The 21,613-nt window shown below is 46.4% G+C and overlaps 1 long non-coding RNA gene across 1 annotated transcript; it reads right to left on the reverse strand.

The window, feature by feature from the left end:
- Window positions 1-4,149: 4,149 nt before the first annotated feature.
- LOC135383275 (uncharacterized) lies at window positions 4,150-4,982 on the reverse strand. The gene is made up of 2 exons (XR_010419788.1): window positions 4,674-4,982; window positions 4,150-4,328 (listed from the first exon to the last, which is right to left on the reverse strand). It is a non-coding gene; the product is annotated as an uncharacterized LOC135383275 (long non-coding RNA).
- Window positions 4,983-21,613: the final 16,631 nt, after the last annotated feature.

The following is a 21,613-nucleotide window of genomic DNA, read 5'->3' on the forward strand; positions in this document are numbered from 1 at the left end:
GTTTGTCACTTCTCTTAGATTCCATATACAGGGTGTCCACGCTAACTGTGAACATATTTTTTAAAAACATATATAACACTTTTTTCCAAGATGAAATCATTGCAATATAGCATATGCTGAAGGGCACTCCCTAGTAGGGCATTAACAAAGTCCAAAGGCAATGCCTTAATTAACTTTCATTAATTAAGTTTTTAATTATAAAAGCTACAAAGTTGTCCCAATGAGAACATCTGTTCCTTTCGGTCACCTGATATCGTAGCCGTTTTCAGAACAAAAATCCGTTCGATAGATCGCCAGCAAAAAATTAGTGAAGGAACGCCTTTTTTGCTTTATTTTGTTCATTGTGCATCTTCGGAGACGCCTATGTCCTCCATCCCCAACGGAAGAGTGGGAAGGAGCACAGTGCAGCCTCATGCGTCGATGAGCTTTAACTTGCGGAAACAAAACAAATACAAATGTATCGGGTGACTCTATCGGAACTGGCCTTATCTTGGGTTGCATTTTCTGTTTCCTTTCAATCTTTTTCCAGGACGCGAGAGGCGATAGTGTGCTCTTTCTCCCTCTCACATTGGGGGTGAAAGAAAGACGCGTCTTCTAAGAACCACAATGAACAAAATAAAGAAAAAATGGCGTTCCTTCACGAATTTTTTTGCGGGCAATCTATCGAACGGATTTTTGTTCTGAAAACGGCTACGATATCAGGTGACCGAAAGGAACAGATGTTCTCATTGGGACAACTTTGTAGCTTTTATAATTAAAAACTTAATTAATGAAAGTTAATTAAGACATTGCCTTTGGACTTTGCTAATGCCCTGCTAGGGAGTGCCCTTCAGCATATGCTATATTGCAATGATTTCATCTTGGAAAAAAGTGTTATACATATTTTTAAAAAATATGTTCACAGTTAGCGTGGACACCCTGCATGTCTAACATTAGTACTTATATTACGGTTTAAAAAGCCACAATTTTCCACTGAACTTCAACAAGGCAACTGTACCCTGGAGGTAGAACTGGAGGAATACGTTTATGTGCACAGGTGCCCCTCGGATTTGCTCTCCATTAGAATGTGGGATAAAGATGGTCGAGCGAAGCGCTATGGTGTCACACTGACAGAAGACGAGACGCGCCAGTTGGATGAATGTCTCCGTCGAATCAATGTCAATGAAACATTTCATTACCAGCATGAGTGTTTGCAAGTGTGTTGTCTATGTGATGAACGCATGTTGACACTCTGTCGATGTCCTGGCAACATGTATTCTCTGAGTCGAATGGTTGGCAGACGGCCTTCAGGCTATGGAATTTCCCTGTCGAAAAAAGCCATCACTTCACTGTCCTTATCTGAATAATAAAAGTGAAGGTCTTGAAAGAGGATGTCTCTAGAGCTTGCCATGTTCGTAACCCTCCCAGATGACGCTGGCAGGGATTTTAATTTTCCTCCTCAGGAATTGCTTCTTATGTAACCAGCGAGGATCGATTAGTATCGGCCTCCAAAAAAAAAAGGCGTGATTCGTGTGCTTTCCTCTGTCCAACGGATAACAAGTCTCAAGGCTGGTTAGCAATCAGGTAGGAATCGCTTGTGAAATGCTAAGAGGGTTCTCGAGAAAAAAACAACAACAACAAAGAGAATCTAATTTACATGAGTTGCATTGCAAGTATCAGGAACACCAATACTGGAGTCACGTTTGGCGAAAAGAAACTATTCGCTACTTAACAGAGAGTACACAAGACTCCATTATCCACACGTACGTCTTCACAAATCAAGAAAAAAAAACTGTCAAGTGAATGTAATTTATAAAAGATGCAAAGCAGCCAGGCACAGTCATATGAGTAAAAGCCAATGCCAGACACACAGTCGAGATAGTGATCAAGGAGAAAAATAGGTTATTCATTGCTCAAGTCGCCACAGGGATTGTTATCTACATCCTCAACAACAAGATACTTTGTACAAAAACGTGCCCAGTTGGAAATCTGTTGCAAGTGGATCCTCTTTAAAACCACTTGCAAGTGGTTTATGAAACAATTCCCACTTGAGAAACCACTTCAGCCAGACCCCTTTGAGATCCACTTTGAAAACCACTTACAACCATGTCCACTTTGGAAACCACTTGTAAGTGGTTTATGAAACAATTCCCACTTGAGAAACCACTTGCAGTTGGATCCACCTTGAAAACCACTTGTAACCAAGTCCACTTTGGAACCCACTTGCAAGCAGATCCACTCTGGAAACCACGATGTGGTTTCCAGACTGGATGTACTTACAAGTGGTTTCCAGAGTGGAAAGGGCTGCAAGTGGCTTTTCTAGGTGGGTCCAGCTCCAACTGGTTTCTGAGGTAGGGATCACTGCATAAACCAAACTACTTGTAGATGGTGAAAGAAAACATTCCTTGCTGCATAGTGTGTACATGGAGGAAGAAATGACACTGCACGTGGTAAAGCAGGGAACGTTATAACAGTATTTGCAGTATTTTGTTCAGTACATAACCACACAACATTAACGTGAACCTGAAGGCGTAAGTACAACAGTGCTTACTTCAGTGCAGAACACAACATATGTATTTAACTGTCCAAGTTAACTCCACAAACTCACACTCCCAGACCAGAAATCTTATTCGGTTTAAGCGGAGATCACATACACAATTTTCATTGAAAGTGACCAAAATTTATCATTCCGAATCGACGAATTTTTTAAATGTGAATGTGAAGTGGAACCAGTCGCACAATTGGAGGTCTGCCTATAGTTTCCCATTGGCCAACAGCATCAAGGATTTTCCCATTAAAGTCACACTGAAATTCTAATTTCCGATGCACTTTTTGAGCGCGCAGTGATTATTCTGTTGCATCAGAAAGCATGTTTTCGCTGTAAAAATGTGTTACACAAAATACCGTTCCTGCGTGAACATTTATTCTTACACACATAAAAATACAGTAGATGTGAAAATATTTAAAGTGGCAGATACAACTGTGAAAGTTATTTGTGATGTTTTTATAAGAGCGAGTATTCACCAAGCGGTTGAAAATCGCTAGCAGGACATAGAAATGCCAAGAACAGAAACCGTAATAAGCACTTACATGTTGTGAAGGTATTCTGTCAATCATCAACACACACCATAAATCCACAATGAGAAAGTTCACAGAGATGTCTCCCCATGTCCGAACAGTGACGACAAAAAAAATGGCATGAAGCTTTTTTTCGTAGGAGATTTCTAATGCCCGTCCAGCTTGCCTGTCTTGCGTGAAATTTAAGTCCAGCTTCGTTGAGAATCCGTTTTGTCCACCTGCCAAATGCCGACGCCCCTATGCCAGTCGCGTCGAACGAGGGTAACCTTCAAGTAATAACATTTCGAAAGATAATGCAAAAGCTGCTGGAACAGCCGCATGTCAACGTATGTGAGCAGTAAAATATATTACGTACCGTTGGACACAGCGCGTGTGGCAACCAGACCTCCGAGGTAGGGGGGGGGGCTCGATACGAAAACTCTCCCCCCCCGCTGATCCTGGGTGCGACAACGCACACATACACATGCACGCCGCAAAATTCGGTTAAAAAAAACAGAACGAAAATAATTGATTTGGGCGTGCACAATACGATTACATGTATAGGCTGTCATGTCCAATGAAGTGGTGTCACGAAATTGGAAGGATTTTGAAAAGCTCATACTTTGAAAACCATTCAAGAGTGCTGCTTAGACGCCATGAACTGTAAGAACTTTCGCGATCGTCACACTGTCCCCCCCCCCCACCCCCTATGTATTATTTTCTCCTCGGATTTGCACGATTTCCGTGGGTCGGTCCGTGGCAGGTAGGGGGGGCTCGAGCCCCCCCCTAGCCCCCCCGTGGCTACGCCACTGGCATCCGCCGGAAGCTGCCGTTTACGCAATGGTCCAGGGAAAATGGCGGGCGCCCAAACCACGTGATCTCGAGGAGCCACTCACAGCGTCCCCGAGCTGCTGCGCGGGAAAAAAGCTGGGGCCCAGTGCGCATGCGCAGACCGACCTCCTTTCCCAACCTCCTTTCCCTTCTCTCCTCGGGTTTTTTGTCTCTCCTCTCGTCCCCCCTACCCCCCCCAGACTCGTCCGTTTGTCTTCGGCGCTTGTTGTCTTGCTGTAGAGCAACGACCATGCTGTCCCGAAGCAGACAATCAAAAAGCAGTGGTGTATGACAAATCAACTTTATTTGTCCTCGGGAACTGCCTCGAAAAAGCTACAGTACATATCTTTTTACGTCTTGTAACAGGCTTCACTGGAGCTTTAGGTACTTCGACATCCAAGGGCCGTTCAAAAGCCAATGCTGAGCTATGTGCGTCGTTGTTGCCGATGGTTGCGGGAGAACTAAAACAAAACAAAAAAATACATTGATGATCAGTAACTCTGCACGAAAATCACTGCTATGATAGGCAATCTATCTTGATTTCGTATTTGAACACCAAGGCATTTGTCACGAATGTTTGTAGATCACAGTGAATGAACGGCTGAGACGCGCATGAGGGGCAACTAGCATAACCACACATATTTTGATTAACGGCATATCAGAAACGTACAAGTTACGGCAATGCACTGCACAATGAAACGCCGCTAACGTACCGAGTGACTCGTAAATGCTGTACGTAATACACTTAACGTGATAAACCTGCATTACTTCCTTCAGTCACAAAAAAGTAATCAAACTTGTCTTACCGTTCACCTGCAGTACGTCGGAAAGAGTGCAGACTTCCTCTCTGACGATTTCTGCGTCCTTTGGAGGTGCAGGCGGATTCCATGTCATGTTCGTCTTCCCGCTGTTGTGATGATGGGGTGGATGTGCCATTCCGTTCTCACATTAGCAGTTCGCCACAATCTAAATCTAAAGCATTCAAAGCCCTCAAACTACCCCGTAGCGTCTGCGTGCACAACGGTTGCAGTCCAAGAGAACACGCATGGCCGGACAGACGCGATGTCTTCTCTGTCGTTCTTCTTTCTCCTCCGTTCGACTGCTTCCGTTGAGCGGTTCGCTGGGTTCGCGCGTTCGGATGCTCGCTCCTCACTCAAATGACTCTCGCCCAATCAGCGCGAAGGAAACTGACGCCAGTTTTTTAGACCAATGAGCATCCAAATATTTATACATATAATGCGCAGCCAATGAGAGGTCTTCCGAGCTGGCACGCCGGTGGCGACAATATTTTCGAGGCGGTGCGTTTCGCTTTAGAGCCGGCGGCTGCCACTGGTGGCAACACACTGAGAGCACGATCCTCCCGTCAACGGCCGCGGTGCCTGCGAGTGCAAGGGTAAAAACATGCACAGCGGTGTTGAAAAAACGGGAATGCTTGACAAATCGACTACTGACCTTAGAGACGGATAAAATCCTCGAAATCAAGCACGAATGACGCCGAGTACTTAAGAGCGACCGCGCACATCCCCATGCTCCAACATTTCGTGAGAGACTGGAGAGTGGAGACCGTTGGCGGTCCCGGCCGGCGTCCCCCCTCGCTTTTGGAGGACGAGTCGACATACATCCACTGATTGTTGTACGGAATGCATTAAAAATGGCTTACAGTAAGAGGTGAAATAGCAAGGTACCATGGCACATGTACTTTTGAGGATAATACGTTCACAAACATTTGAAATGACGCGAACTATTTTCAACTCGCACGAGCCACGATGTGGTGCGCCACGGAGACGTATTACGACGCGCCCTCTTGGCGATATCGCGGCCGAAGTTCCTCCTCGGTCGATTTGTTCGGAATAAATTTTAATTTCAAGTTTACATTTAAATTTCACTTGCAATAATTTCGATACGGTTCGTGTGATGGAATTTCACTTGTTTGAATTGGTTTGAATTAGTTCTTCCTCAACACGAACACGAAGCGTTCTTCTTAATTATATATTATCCTAATCATTTTTCTTTTTCCTGCCAATAAATTCCCCAATCATATATTATTACTTAATTTGAGAGTGATGATGTACCGTTGTACTCGACCTCTCGATCTTCCATCCTGAACCACTCTGGCCTCAAAGTGGGTACATTTCTGACCACTTTGGCCCCTAAGTGGATCCGTTCTTGACCTCCTTGGCTTCTAAGTGGATCAATTCTTCACCACTTTGGCCTTAAGTGGATCCTTCCTTGGCCACTTTAGCCCCAAAGTGGATCTCTGCTTGACCACTTTGGCCTTAAGTGGATCCCTCCTTGGCCACTTTAGCCCCAAAGTGGATCTCTGCTTGACCACTTTGGCCTCCAAGTGGATCCTGCTTAAACCACTTTGGCCTTCAAGTGGATCCTGTTTAAACCACTTTAGCCTTTAAGTGGATCCTGTTTAAACCACTTCAGATTCCACTTTATTTTTCCAACTGGGTGCAAAGAGGAACTAATTCATATGGGTTACACGACTCCCAAGAGTGTAAGGAAAAAGCGATATGCTTAATTGCTACAAAGAACAACGAAAGAAAGAGAGAGAAAGGGGAAATATTAGTCAGACATAGTTGACTATATAAGGTTACTTGATAGCCACATGCCGTGTGTCAATGTATGTCTTCAGTGACCGCCGGCATGTCTCGTGAGTATTCTTCCTTACGTACTATACTGCCTGTCTGGGGTCGCTATGACTCGTTAGTATAAGAGAAAATCACTTATGTATATAGCGTGAGAAGTATGATATATCGAATAATATATTTGGGAAGCTTTTTCGTAAAATGACTAAAAGAGGGTCCCACTTTCTAGGAAAGACATAACTTTGAGGTCTGTGACTTTCTCGGAGTTGCTGTGCTTCATGCATCCATGTAGTCCTCTATGAGTAGGTGTTTTGTAGGACCTTTCCAAAAAGTTTTTTTCAACTCACTTGAACGCGCACTTTCTAGGAGTATCCCCGGGTCCAAATAGTCATGTCTATGATTTTGAGTTGCTGTGCAGCTGTGCTTCAGACATCCATGTAGTCCCCTAAGGGTAAGTGTCGCCTTTCCAAAGCTATCTCGACTCAGTGGAGCGTACACACTTTTCTAGGATCACCATCCAGGTCCATTTTTCGTCAAATTGTTGTGCCCATGCTTCGAGTTTCTGTGCTTCAGGCAACCATGTAGTCTTCCATGGGTATGTGTCTTTGTAGAACAATACAAATAATTTACTCACCTGAGCATACACTTTTTCTAGGATCATCCCCATGTCCATTTCTTCAAATTGCCGTGTCCATGCTTCGAACTGCTGTGCCTCATGCAATCGTCTTACAGTGAAAATAAAATATAAAAACGAGACATATGTTTGGTTATCAATCACTTGCATGAGCCGGGGCGGGGCCGGGGCGGGGTCGGCGCAACATTGCTCTGGGCTATCTTGCTCTCAGCATACTGCTAACAGCGTCTGGCTAGTTATGTCACTGCTAAATACGAACTGCGTCCCAGCGCCCTGCTAACAACGTCTGGCTAGGTATGTCATTGCTAACTACGCACTGCTCCCAGTGTAGAGCAACGTGTAGCTAGAATTTCGTGATTGCTCCCAGCGTCTGGCTAGGTATCTCAGTGCTAACTACGTAATGCTCCCAGTGTCTAGTGCTCCAAGTGTAGTGGCGTGTGTCGATATAATTACGTCATAGCTCCCAGTGTAGACAAATGCCACTACTGATTACCACCCAAGGAAGTGGTGGAAGCGTACCGCCTCAAGCTTCTTTGCACCAACCCAAAGAGGGAAATTGGCCATAGCTTTGCGCGTGAAAGGGAGCTCGACGCACTTTTCGGGTGAAAGGTCCATCCCAAGGTGCGTGAGGTACGTATGGACATTATTTAAAGCGAGCTGCAGGCGGCGTTGTACGGGTGGGCGTGATTTTCCTGCTGTCCAAAGGGCGACGTCATCTGCATACACGGAAAACGACACTCTGCAAGGGATTACTGATTGTAGGCCGGCCATCACCACATTAAAGAGTGTCGGGTTGAGAATACTTCCTTGGGGGACTCCTTGAGGAACAGGATGCTGAAGGCTTTGACCTTGGGACGTACGGACAGCGACAGTTCGGTCCGTAAGGAAGTCTTGGAGCCAGATGAAGAGCCGACCGGATTCCCCAAACGAGCGCAAGGCGTGCAGGACACAAATGTGCGAGACGGTATCATATGCGCGCTTGATGTCGAGGGAAACCGATAGGACGATCCGTTGATGGGCTCGAGCATGTTGGTCTGTAGAGACTAGGTCGAGAATTGGATCCATGAAGCTTCGGTGGCGACGAAATCCAGCCATTTCGGGAGGGGTTTTTTCGAGCCACCAGTCTAGGCGATGCAAAACCATTCTCTCCATCAATTTCTCCATACAGCTTGTCAGGCTCACAGGGCGAAATGAGGATGGGGCATTTGGGGGCTTGCCTGGTTTCAAGATGGGAACAACCAATGCCTCCTTCCAGGTAGGTGGTAGAGATCCTTGTTGCCAAGACGTATTAAACACATGAAGGAGAGCTTGGAGTGACCGCCCGTCAAGGTTTCGCAGTGCGGCATAGGTGAGTTTATCGGGTCCCGGGGACGAGCCGGCGTTTACAAGCTTCAACGCTGCATTTAGCTCGATTAGTGTGAAGTCGCGGTACATAACTTCCGGGGGACGGGTCAGTCTTGGTGAAGTTCAGTCATCAAACTGTGGACAAAACTGCGGTGTAGTGGCGTCGTCGAGGCAGCCGCCGGTGTCGTTAGTACCACACACAAGTCCGTCGCTAGCGTGTTTTCGTCTACACCCTTAACGATAGCCACGGCCGCGAGAGGATTCCCTTGAGGGGGCGCCTCGTCCAGAGATCGGATTGTCCACCAGATCTTCGTGGCTGGGTCAAACGGTGAAAGATGGTGACAAAACTTACGCCAATGCTTCCTGCCCTCTTTCTTAAGTTCTCGTGTTATTTTAGCTTTCATCTGGCGGTATTACACAATGTCCGCAAGTTGCCCTGTCCGATGAGCCGTTCTGCTCGGCGACGTAATGCTCTAAGGTGGTTAATTGCTTGGGAATGACCAACATGGCCTGTTACCCTTTTAGACATGACCCCGCGTCCTGCATACCGCGGGTAATTGCTTGCGAGAGAGCCTCTGTGGACATACCGGTGTGCACAGATGTTCTGAGGCCCGCTCGAAAAAGTATCCAGTTTGTGAAAGAAATGAGTCCACCAGTTGCTGAGAGGGGCAGTCTGTCGTGCGAAATTTATAGAGGAAAATGATCGCTACCTCTAGTGTCGACGTCCGTAGCGCACGACAAGTGGCGAATTATGTCGGTTGAGCACCACGAGAGGTCCAATACATCGAGTGACGTTGGGGATCGCATGTAAGTTGGCTCGCGATTGTTCAGCAGGCACATGTTATTATTCTCCATTGTGCTCCAACAACCTCCTTCCCGTACCGTCCATCCTTCGGCTTCCCCAGGCCGAGTGATGGCTATTGAAGTCCCCCAGCACGAGCGCCAGGGCTTCCAGAGAACCAAGTAAACGTTCGAGGTCACTCTACGGGACCTGTACCGCGGGACGTATATAGATACTGACGGCCGTTAACAGCATGGGGCCAAGGCGAATCCTGCAGGTGACGTAATCATAAGAGCGACGACAAACTGACCCGATGGGCGCAGCAACGAGTTCATTACGAACGTATAGCGATGTTCTGCTCTCAGAGGATTGATGACTTCGACAGATTGTGTATCCATTAACGCGATGTGCAGAATCCATGCCGTGTTCGCATACAGCTATGAGAGGGAATTTGTACTGTTGTAGATGCAATTTGATATCAGGGAGCTTGTTACGCAGGCTTCGAGGATTCCACTGCATCGCCATGGCCTTTCTATACAATGCCGTCACGCTGATGCAAAGATAATGCCTCCAGTGGCAGAAGCGCTTGGACCTCGGGCAGTTGCGACGCACCAGGAAAAGCAGAGACAATTGCCTTAAGGGCAGCGAGTACCGCTGAGAAGAGTCCCAGAGAAGGCACATCTTCAGGGGCTGATGAGGGTAACTGTCTCCTCGTGCCTGCTGATTCTGTCATACTGGCGTAAGTGTGTGCAATCTGCCTTTATTGACGAGGAGGCGGTGGGTGGCTGCTTGTGATGGGCTTAGCCGCGATTGTGTTCAGCGACCCTCGTTCACCTGGTGCAGATCCAGGGGGTAGTGCAGGAAATCATTGTGCATTTGTACCAGACGGGAGTGTGGCACTACCACCCCTAGGAGCGTCAGACGGAAGTCGTAGTGTCCGGTCTTGGTGCCTTTTAGTGGCGGCGTTCTTCACAGGACATAAAGAAAATGAGGCGGGATGGCTGGATTTGCAGTTAGCACACTTTGGCTCTCTTTTATTGTTGCAGTCTGATATTGAGTGAGGCCCGGCGCATATGCCACACCGTGTAGAACCTTGGCAATTTCGTGCGATATGGCCAAATCCTTGGCAGTTATAACACTGCATGGGGTCTTCTACTATTCTACATTGTGTGTTGTTTATCGTTATTGTATTGCGTGGTATCGTTATTGTATATATCGTTATTGTAATGCCAAGAAATCTCCTTTACAGCGCATTTAGGGCGAAGACATATGCCCGAGAGTGTAGGGATCCGCGTCCCGACGGCCTTCGAGATTTCGAGGGAGTTCTGTGGCTCTCCCTTGACCCACTTGACAGTCCGACCGAAGGCCATCCCGAAACGTCGTGTGGCAGCGCACAATTGCCAGCTGAATCATTTCACAACAGCCCCAAAGGCCTTCGAGATGCCCGTGTGACAGGGGTATAATGGACATTCCCAATGTCTACATTTAGACGTCTTTTAGACGTATACTAGCGCACCATGCGTTGCCTGGGCCGGCCCAGTCATATTTCAATCAGAGGTCCGTCCTGAGTTATACGGCAACTTTGTCACCGTTCGTTGGGCCATAACAATCTTGGACTCCCCAACACTGTCTGTTCAGTCTGTTGACTACGCGGGCTCGCTATTACGGCACTTCGTAAGCGTATTCAAGTCGCTGTTCGAAGAACATTTGGTGTCCCACAATGTTCATGGTACTTTACACTTAGCAGGTGATGTTCGACGTCATGGTCACGTTCAGAAGTGGAGTGCGTTCCCCTTTGAGGGCTACATGCAGTACTTTAAAAAACCCCAGAAAACCTGAAAGGATCCTTGAAGAAATGTGTAAAGGGTTTGGAGAGAATCGTTCTGTGCTTTGGAAGGCTGCTGCTTCACCTTCGGAAGACTCTGTGAAATTCGTCATGAGCCATCATAATGGTCCACTTCCGAATGACTGTGTAGGGCCGCAGTACAGGAAAGTGATTATACCATACATATGTTCTCTTGTGGCTGACTATAGGAATGGAACCTGCACTTTGAAAGATGGTAGCATAGTCATGGTGGAGAACATTACATACTCGAGGAGCTCTCGGACACCAGTCCTCATCGGACGCAAGACTCTGGAACTAGAGGACTTGTACAAGTATCCATGCAGTTCTTCACTTCTAAAAATTCATGTTGCTTCGCAGCCGTCTGCACTTATGGCATGGCCACTCGATACGCTTGCACAGAAGTGTGTAAGATTCCAACTGCAGGAGAAATTTGCAGTTTTTCCGCTTGTCCATACGCGTTAACGAAGTGCTCATATGGTCAACATCCACATTGTAAATATCCCCATTGGACATTTTTCCTGCAGCACAGGACCGCTACCTCATTGTGAAGTTTCCCGAAGAAAATGATGCTGTTGCTGTAGTTCCTGCCGCCTGGGTCGTAGACGGACTTTGTGCGTGGCCGCTTGAGAAAGATGAAGATACAGCACATGGTCAAGACATCAAACGCCTTTGAACGGTTGGAAACTCTGCCAGTGCAAGAGACCCAGGGGATATTGTTAGTTCAGAGCTTTGTCACTTCTGTGAGCTTGTTCTACATTATGGCACACTGGTGCTGTTTAATAGTTCATACTTCAATAGACAAAACAGAGTCAAAGCTGAAGTCCTAATAGTTCTTTGCATAAATATTAAATACAATTACTGGCTTTCGGTGGTGGGCAATACTTTAACTATATAACAACATTATTTAATCCATAATTGTGCAGTAATTACAACTACTAAACAAAAAGTATTTGGAACTGGATAGTAAAATTACTGTTTTCAGTAGTTAACTACAGTAGTTCAGCTACGTGCCAAGTTGCGGTTTGTTTGTCACGCTGTCAGCAAAAGTTATGCATTTCACAGATGAAAATAAAAAGAACGGTGATATTTTGTGGTACTGTTAAGTAAAATGTTTGCTCGTCATGTTTATCCTGCAACACATCTAGACAGTGTGCAGACATTCAGCAACACAGTTGGCTAGAAGCAGACTTGTACGTATTTGGAGTATTGCATTTAAGATACTGTATTTTAAAAACAATTTTTGGTATTTTGGTACTGTACTCAATACTTTTTGTTTTGTGTATTTGTACTCTATTTAAAATACATTTTATGGTATTTTCTACTTAATACTCTAATTACATATTTTGGATCTCCCTCTCAAACTTTCTGTGTCTTGTCTTTCCATTATCTTGCTTGTTCAGTGGAAATTCCCTGAGTCTCTCGGACTTGACCCGGACATTGGCCCTTCTTGGAAGTCTCCATTTAGAGATCTTGCCCCGTGTGTACTAATCCTTGGCGAGTGAGGGTTCTAATATGTGTGCCCCGACGTGGTAATGCCGAATTCTGACCTCGCCGAGCAGGGACCTGCTAGAAGTTTGCTTTGTTCTGGGTCACATATACTTAGTGGAGTTATGTGGTATCTCTTTGTCATCTTTTGGGGACTTATGTTTAGATGACTCCTATCACACAGCGGCGGCTTGCGTAGCGCGGGGTTTAGGTGATTCATGTCGCATAGCGGCGACTTGCCGCATTGACCAGTGACCGGTGACTTTTTGCGTTCAAGGATAAATAGTATCTTAATTGTATTTCAAATACTTTTGAAGTATTTTGTACTCTATCTTAATTACTTTAATTTCCCAGTATTTATAGTCTATCTGAATTACATTCTAACGTTAGTATTTATTATCTTATCTTAAATACATTTTTGAGTATCTTGTACATGTCTGGCTAGATGTAAGTGCGTTGTATCTGCATTGCATTTCAAATTGCAAGAAAATGCAATTGCAGGTGTCACTTAAGCTACTTGCAGTAGTAGCAGGTGTAGTTCAATTCCTTTATGGAAAATGTAGTTGCTTTGTGGCTGTAACAGCAATCTGCACAAGTAACTAGTAGTTGTAGTTAAGCTACTTTCAGAGTAGTTAGTGCCCATCACTGTTGGTTTTATTTGGTTTATTTCTCTAATATCGATAATGCTTTGCATATGTCTGCGTTCGTCTGTGCTTTTAAAACTATCTGTGTGCTGCTGTAGGCACCTGCGAAGAGGCCAGGACAAGGCTAGCTCAAGCGGAAGAAACATCACTGTTCAACATCTTCAAAACGAAGTGGAGGGGCCACGAAAAAGATGGAAACGGCACGACGTGACTCTGATGTCAGTGACTATGAGGAATGGGACGAGACTGTAGAGTTACCAGCTCCACCCACACCACCTGCATTTGCAGACATACAGGATGACGTCAGCGATACACAACATGAGATTATGTTCTTGAGGTATATAATGGGCTCAACTGCTGCTATAGTAAATGGAATGCTGCTAGCTCATGGTTATCTAGGTTTACTGTAGATAGTGTATTCCTGTATTAGTGTCCTATGGGTGGAGGAATAGGATGCTTCATGCAAAAGTCCACCACAGAAAGTGCCTGCAAGGTTCAAGGGCTACATGCGGTATACAACTACGCATCTGCTATTTACAGAAGTCTGGTCACGGCACGTAGCTGATGCGAGCAAAGAGCACACGGCGTCCAAAGCGACAAAGAACAGGGAGCGGAGAAGCTACGGTGTGAGCAGTGCTCACCAAAGCAAAAGAAAAAATCGCATGCCAGTGAGAGAAAGCAGCACAAGAGTCCCATGGCAGATCGACCACAAGTCCCTGGCACTCTTCTCTTCTTTTTCTTTTTTTGCTGTTAGTACCGTCGACTTAATTTCACAGTCATTGGTGCATTTCTGATGCTATAGCTACCATGCCCTTTTGTGACCTCACACCTTAGCAACTTTATCCCTTACATCTCAAATGAACGAAGACCTCATGAGCCGACAGCTAGAAGAAGCCCTTCTATCAACACGTCTCTCGGTACGTAACGGCATTAAGGGTGGGACTCTCAGTATGTCTCTGCTTTGTGAAGTGACATTATTAAACCTCGTATTTCAGCCAGTACATCCTGGAGTGATGAAGTCGAGGACATCTCCAGATCAACAGTTTGCTCAGTTGTAAATGACAGTGTGTACAGTTCGTCTTTAACTCTCTTTTGATAGATAGTCACATATACGTGCTTTGAGTAGGAGAGCAGTAGGAGGTATTGGACATGTTCTGTATGTCGTTATTTCATTTCTCTTACTATATACGTGCAGAAAAGTGTTAGAATTGTAGTGCGATCGTGAACAGCATGTCAGTAGCACAGTATGCCAACTCGTGTAGAAAAACAAAGGAAAAATAATTTACAAGGCGCTAAATTTGAGCGACAGCACCCCACAAGTATGGGCGAGCAAGACAAATGATCAGTGGGATATCACGTACTGAAGGCATGCTGGTGTGCCACACATGCCCACACGAAAGCATGAGACATGACCACATTGCGCTTCTGATTCATGAAATGTTTGTAGTTTCAGCACATTTGGTATAATATCAACTTGCAGTAATTCTATAGTAATTCTTTTCTGTACCAGTGTGCCATATACAACATCATACTTGCCTCTGTGTTAAATGCATGGAAGAGACTATTTTCCTTTTTTTGACAGTGAAGAGGAGGCAATTTGCCTCCTGCATACACCACTTGTTTGTATTTAGCACGTAACGTGGTCTTAACGCGATACATATGGTTCTATCGTGCCTTGTGACCTTATATTATCTCCTTGTCACTTTATTTAACATATCCCGTAACTGCTATCTGTATATGTGGAGTTACTAGGGGGCTACAAAAAACTGGTCAGCCAAATTTATTTTTGTTCTTCAAAATATGAGTGCATTCAAACAGTGACGAACGATTGCAAACGAGTACTAATACTTTGAGCCACCTTCTGTTAATGCAGCAAAAACACCTATTTCCACTGAAAGAAATACTGTGGGCTTTTTTTTCTGTTGTGGTTGATGGGCACACGAGATCATAATAAATTGTTTCCAAAAGCTGTTACGTCGCATTGTGACATGATCTGAGCCAATATGGTCAGCTGATGCTATAAGATCTACAGAAAACACATGCCGGTGCAAAGCCAGTCAAGTGTATAAGGGAAAAGAAAATTAACAAGAGCTCTTTGGCTGCACGTGTAGCATATGTTTGTAAGTCAAACGCCGCCATGACAGTACTGGACAGCTGGTTCGGCCTTGTTGGGCCATCATCAGCAAATTGCGGTAAGACGTCTCGGGGGCGACGGCTGGTGGGAAATAATCCCCAATTTGTCAGGCAACAGTGACTTATGTTCCCGGCTGGCTTACTGCACATGATGACTACGTAGCAGACTTCTTTTGGTTTAGACACAGTGTTATGCGCATGCAATGCTGTGACCACAAGATGATTAATTACCTAACATTCATTAACTCTTTAATTAGAGAATTTTGGGCAAAAGTGCGACAGTAGAGTGGGAAAAGTTGAAAGCCGTTCAATATTTGAAAACAAAAAAAAATATTGAAACGAGGTACTTTGCAAAGACTACCACGAATATATTACACATGCCCATCCCACGATAAGTTGTGCGAAAGCACTACGCCGAGAATCTTCACGTCATTTACATATTGAATTTTTCGCATCTCCATATGATCTCGTGCATATTGCGGGACACAGGAGGCAAACCTTGAGTGCTCCGTCAAAGTATGTTTACTTTCTTTTCGAGCGACACAATCTTCGGTACGTTCGCAAGCGCTCCCTCATTCGCACCTTCCAAGCACGCCGCTACAACATTGCGCGCTGTTTCGTATAAGTTCGTCGCCTATCATTTTAGACTGTCAGTCACAACAGCAGCTGCAAAAGCATAGGGGCATGGAGGACGGCTGTGATCCTGTGCAACGATGACCTCTTAGCCGCAGGAAATCGCTCGCCCTGGATATCCGGTTTAAAATTTTGGGCACCGTCACGTAGTCTTCACAGATTCTGAGCGATGCGTTAAGTAGATGGTGCTGGTGGAAGGGCTCGCCTTAGTCGGCCTCACAGAGGTAATGTCACAACTGAGAGCTTCGTTCCACCGCGTTGTGAGCGAATGAACGTCACCATTCTTGAAGGTAAGTGCAGATAGGGGCATGATGAAGAAAACACGACGCAAAAGACAAAGGGACGGAGGAACAGACAGGACAAGCGTCACTTCCAACTTTACTGATACAAAAGGTACGCCAAAAAGAGAGGAAAACACAAACAGCGCCACAGATCTCACAGGTTCAGGGACACGAGTAATAAAAAAATTAACTTATACAAGGAAAAAATGTAATAAGATATGAAGGTTCACCCACCCCACCTTGAAGAAATTGTATTTCCTGCTCACATAACTAATGGAGTAACGTAACTAGTAGAGATAATTGTGTCAGCAAGCTCTCGATTACGTTATCTGGGCGGGAAATTTCTTCAAGGTGTGCATGGGTGAACCTTCATATCTTTTTACATTTTTTCTTTGCATAACATAAAAAATGTTTTGGTTTGATTACTCGTGTCCTTGAACCTGTGAGATCTGTAGTGTTGTTTGTGTTTTCCTTCCTTTTTGGGCTACCTTTTGTGTCTGTAAAGTTGGAAGTGACGCTCGTCCTGTCTGTTTCTCCGTCCCTTTGTCTTTTGCGTCGTATTTACTTCATTATGGATAACGTAAACCCTGTGCTTTGTACAAAATGATCGCGCATACACACCTATACAGGCCATATGAAATGTGGGCTTCAATTTCACAATTGTAATATGCCCAGTAAACCCAATATCTTATTTAAAATTAAAATATCTGTTAATTGACCGCCCAATTGCGCAACAACCCTTTCCCCTTGTGGCCGCCAAGACGGGTAACCCATATGGAATAATTAAAAGTGCTGTAATGCACTTTTTTTGTGTGTGTGCAGCAAAAAAAAAAAAAAAAGGCACCGTGTATACCTCTCACAAACAAAGCTGCGATTGTGCAACGCAACCAGACCACTTTTTCTACAAGATCATTTTTACCGGAATTGCCCCTTGTAAGCATCACTCAATGGGAAACACTTGCGGGAACTAGTGTCGTAGCCAAGGCTGACATGCAGCGTAGCGAACCTAACGTGTCCGGAGTCTGTCTCGATCACAGGGACGCTCGTTGCGGGGTCAGCATCACGAAGGCAACAGACAGTTTTGCCGAGGCTGTTATGTAGCAGCGTTTCATTACCGTGCGGTGTAGCGCGAAGCTCTGGCGCCACGGTGTCGTTACTTCGTCTACCAGGGTACACCAAACTGTGGGACGTACAGTAGGGGACACGGTTGTCTAAAATCAGCACCCCGTGGTTTATCTCATCTCAAATTTCCAGGTGTTGCAAGACTATTTCTTTTGAGTGATGGACACGTGCAGCACATGGTCCACTTTCAAATACATTATTGGCACAACACTACCAAGCGTTTCCAAGCACTTCCAAGTGCTACCGAGGTAATAGGGGAAGGCGAAGTATACTGACAGGCGATTTTAGCTACCGTGTCCCCAACGATACCTTTGTTAAGCTTTCGACGATTTCTCTAGATGATAAACAATTAGGCGTCAGGTCACTTGTCGGGGAAGACTCATTGTCGCGGTAAAAGAAAACTTTTTCTTTGTGAGGGAAGGGGACGTATCCATAATTAGAGGTGAGTGCGGGTAAGCAAACTTGGACCCGCACCCACACAGTACCCGCGCGTGTGTGGCCCGCACCCTCACCCGCACCCGAGAGAATTTAATCTGGACGACCCGCACCCGCAGTGCTGTCTGTATACCCGCATTGTGACCCGCAGGGGGAAGTGAGCGGTGTACACGCGCTCGGCCGCCAGCTGGAACCTCCTTTTCTTGTTTACCCTCTGGATGATCTAAGGTAAACAACATCGTCAGCGTTCTTTGTCGCGTCTCTGGAATGTCGTGGGGCCCTACGTGTGCTGACCTTAGGTTTTGTCCACTGCTCCCTTGTACTTGGAACGCTGCGTTACAGCCTCCCCATCTTACATTCGTCAAATCCCGCCTTACCCGTCATTGTGAATTTAAACAACTGAAACGAGGTATCCAAGTTATTCATCTTTTCATGTGGAAGTGAATGAAGAAAATTTTCAGGAACTTAACAATGCGGACATGTGGCCGGAAGGGTGTAGGTTTAAGACCTTCTTTGGCAAGCTTGATCCTTCTAAAGTTCTTCATGAATGCGCACAAACCTGTAACGCTGCTGCAGTGGCCGACTTCGTCAATTCCGTCAATGGCTCCTAGTGTGAAGGAGGGTGAATACTTGAAATTGTGTGATATTCGTTCCTTTCTATGTAATTATGCTGTCTTTTCACTCTTGCATAATAATGCCCAGAGGCTTTGTAACAAATTAGAAGAATTCGAAACTTTATGTAATGAAACGGGAAATGTGCTTGATGCAATTGCGGTGTCGGAGACTTGATTTAGTTCTGTTACTCCGCAAATTCCTTTAAATAATTATACCTGTACTGCATTATCTCGTGATGGTCGTAGAGGTAGCGGAGTGGCCATCTATTTAAAAAAATAATTTCTGTGAGAAGATAGACTCTTTCTGCGCATGCGATGATAACGTCGAGTCGCTATTATTAAAGTGTAGCAATCTGCTGCTGTGCGTAGTCTACCGTCCTCCCGCGGGTCTGGTCCAACCCTTTCTTTTGCATATTGATCGAGTTTTAAATTATGCTATGTCAGTTGGAATACCAACTCTAATGACAGGAGATTTCAACATCGATCTGCTGAAGGGTTGTTCTCTTTCTTCTGATTTGATTCATTTGTTCACTTGTAATGATTGTGTCAATGTAATTAACTTACCAACCCGAGTCACACTGGACACTTCGTACGTACTTGGAACGCTGCGCTACAGCCTTCACATCTTACATGGACTAAGCAGAGCTAGCGAACGGGAGCTCCTCAACCTCCAGGCCCTCAGCCTTCGCGTCTGCTTGGGCGTCCCTAATACGACAGAGACCATCTCCGTTCTCGCAGAGGCGAAGGAGTCACCGATGCCCACCTTGCGTGACAAGGAGACCCTCTGCATCTACACAAGGTACCTGACACGTCACCCGCACCACTACTTGCCAGATATGGCCGTGGAGTGCCCATCGTCCGCTTTCAGGTCCTGCGTTCTGCGGCTGAGGACGTCTATTCCCTCGCCCTCCAACATGCCGTCTCACCCCCCTCCCATGTGGACCCTCGCTACTCCTCCCGCGTACTCCAGCATCCCTGGCGCCTTCAAAAAAGGCGACCACCCTCCAGTCGCTTTGCTTCAACTCGTGCTGGAACACCTTAGTAACGTTCACTCCCGAAGAGTAGCGGTCTACACGGCGCGTCGGTCTCCGCGGGCGCCTCAACTTTAGCCGTTGTTGTGCCTTCTGAAAATTACGAACTAGCGCTCAAGCTTCCTCACGAGACATCCTCCACAGAAGCAGAGCTCGCCGCCATCAATGAAGCCCTGAAACTTATATCAACGAAGCCTACCACATAACTCGACTGTGCCTACGGACAGCAAGGCGGCGCTGCAAATATTATCTTCTCCTTGCTCCAAGATCGTCACACACATCTGCTCCCTAGGCCTCGCGACACACAGCCGTCTCACCGCCTCCGGCCACAGCGTGTGGCTTCAATGGGTCCACAGCCACATCGGCCTGTCGGAAAATACCCGCGCTGACGCTGCGGCGAGAGGCGCACCACTATGCGCACCACTACGGCAGCTGACACCACTATGACCACCACCATTCTTCTCGCTCTATCGGCCTGCCTATTACAGATCCGCCGCCGGACGTCTCGCAGCACCCTCGCGTTTAGCTCAAACGCTGTAGCGGCAAACACGTTCCTCCACTCCATCGACCCGATGATGGAACTCACCCTCTCCCATCGGCTGTCGCGACAGGAGAAGTCGATCCTCCATCGCCTACACCTCGATGTTGCTCTGACCCCGCTGCTCCTCTCTAAGATGGATAGACGGACGTCCGCGATGTGTCCCTGCAGTACTGCAGTCGCCGATATATCCCACCTTTTGTTGCACTGCAAGCGGTACGCCGGCCCCCGAGCCGTTCTCGCCTCAAGTCTCACTTCCCTAGGCTACAGGGAACTTTCCCTGGCGACGCTGCTCGGACCTGTCCGGCACTCCAGACAGCGGGCAGTCACCCGAGCTCTCCTGCGCTACCTGAAGGACACTGGGCTGCTCAGCAGCCTTTGAGCCACCCCATCGTCCCCCGTCACTTTTTCTTTTCCTTTTTTGCTCCTTTTTTTCTCTTTTGGGAACAGCAAGTCGGCCTTGGCCTGTCTGACCTTTCCTCCTTTCCTTTTTCTTCTTCTTTAATAAACACATCCCCCCCCCCTCAGGGTGATGAAGATGACGATGCGGGCACGATACACCAGCCTTACCCCAAATCAATGGATGCGTTCCTTCTGTTCGTTATTGAACGTCCCCTCGTCCCCTCGTCCACTTTTTCGCAGTTTCTATTTTAAAACAATGAAAATTCTGAATGCTGGCTATGTCTCTCGGACGGCTTCAATCGTATGCCAGTAGAACTACAATTCAACAAACAGCCACATATTTCTGCATTAACACTCGAACTCGGCCGCCAGCACTTGCCTGCTGCAGTGTGGAACATGGATTTATTCGTCCAACGACATAGGGCACTGAATTCAGAGCTCGCGTGTGACAGAGTGAGATCACTCAGTTGGCCATGAATTGCGGATATACCCGCATTACCCGCAGTCGCATTGCGGGTGCACCCGCATTTTACCCGCTACCCGCAGCGATCTCGAATTCCCACCCGCAAATCGTGACGATGTGCCGGTAACTGCGGGCACCCGCGTGTATACCCGCACCCGCGCTCAGCTCTATCCATAAACCGTTGTTTCATTTCCGTGTACATGAGGCTACCGCGAATGGATTTGCATCATGTCTATTCATGCTCTGCTTTTCTGTTGAGGATGTGAGAAAGGGGTTAATGATCTGTAATTTTCTCGCGGCGGTTGTTGTGATCTGCTATGGAACTCCGTTTGCCATGCGGAGAGGTTATATGATTGCAACATGTTGCTTATGTCGGTCGGGACACTTCAGAGCCGACAACGTCAAAGCGTGGGTTATCAGGTTTGGTATTACTTACCCTGGTATGAGTTGAATATGGTATGAGTTGTTGTTCTATGAATTGTCCGGGTATCAGCTGCGTGGTTGCCGTCTTAGTGGCTCCAGATGCGAGCTGTGTTTCTAGCTCTGTAGTACTAGGGATGTGCCAACCGAATCCTCGAATCCTAGGCAGGGATTTGAGATTCGCGAATTCGAATCCCAGTGCCCAAAATGGCGAATCGAATCTTTCGAATCCACCAACCACGCTAGTTTGTTAGTTTTTAAAATTGGCGCCTCTGGTGGCCGCCGATAGTCTGATTGGCGTGATCCTAATTCCAGTGCCCAAAACGGCGAATCGAATCTTTTGAAT

The sequence above is a fragment of the Ornithodoros turicata genome, chromosome 2 (genome assembly GCF_037126465.1).
Source record: "Ornithodoros turicata isolate Travis chromosome 2, ASM3712646v1, whole genome shotgun sequence".
Lineage (NCBI taxonomy): Eukaryota > Metazoa > Arthropoda > Arachnida > Ixodida > Argasidae > Ornithodoros > Ornithodoros turicata.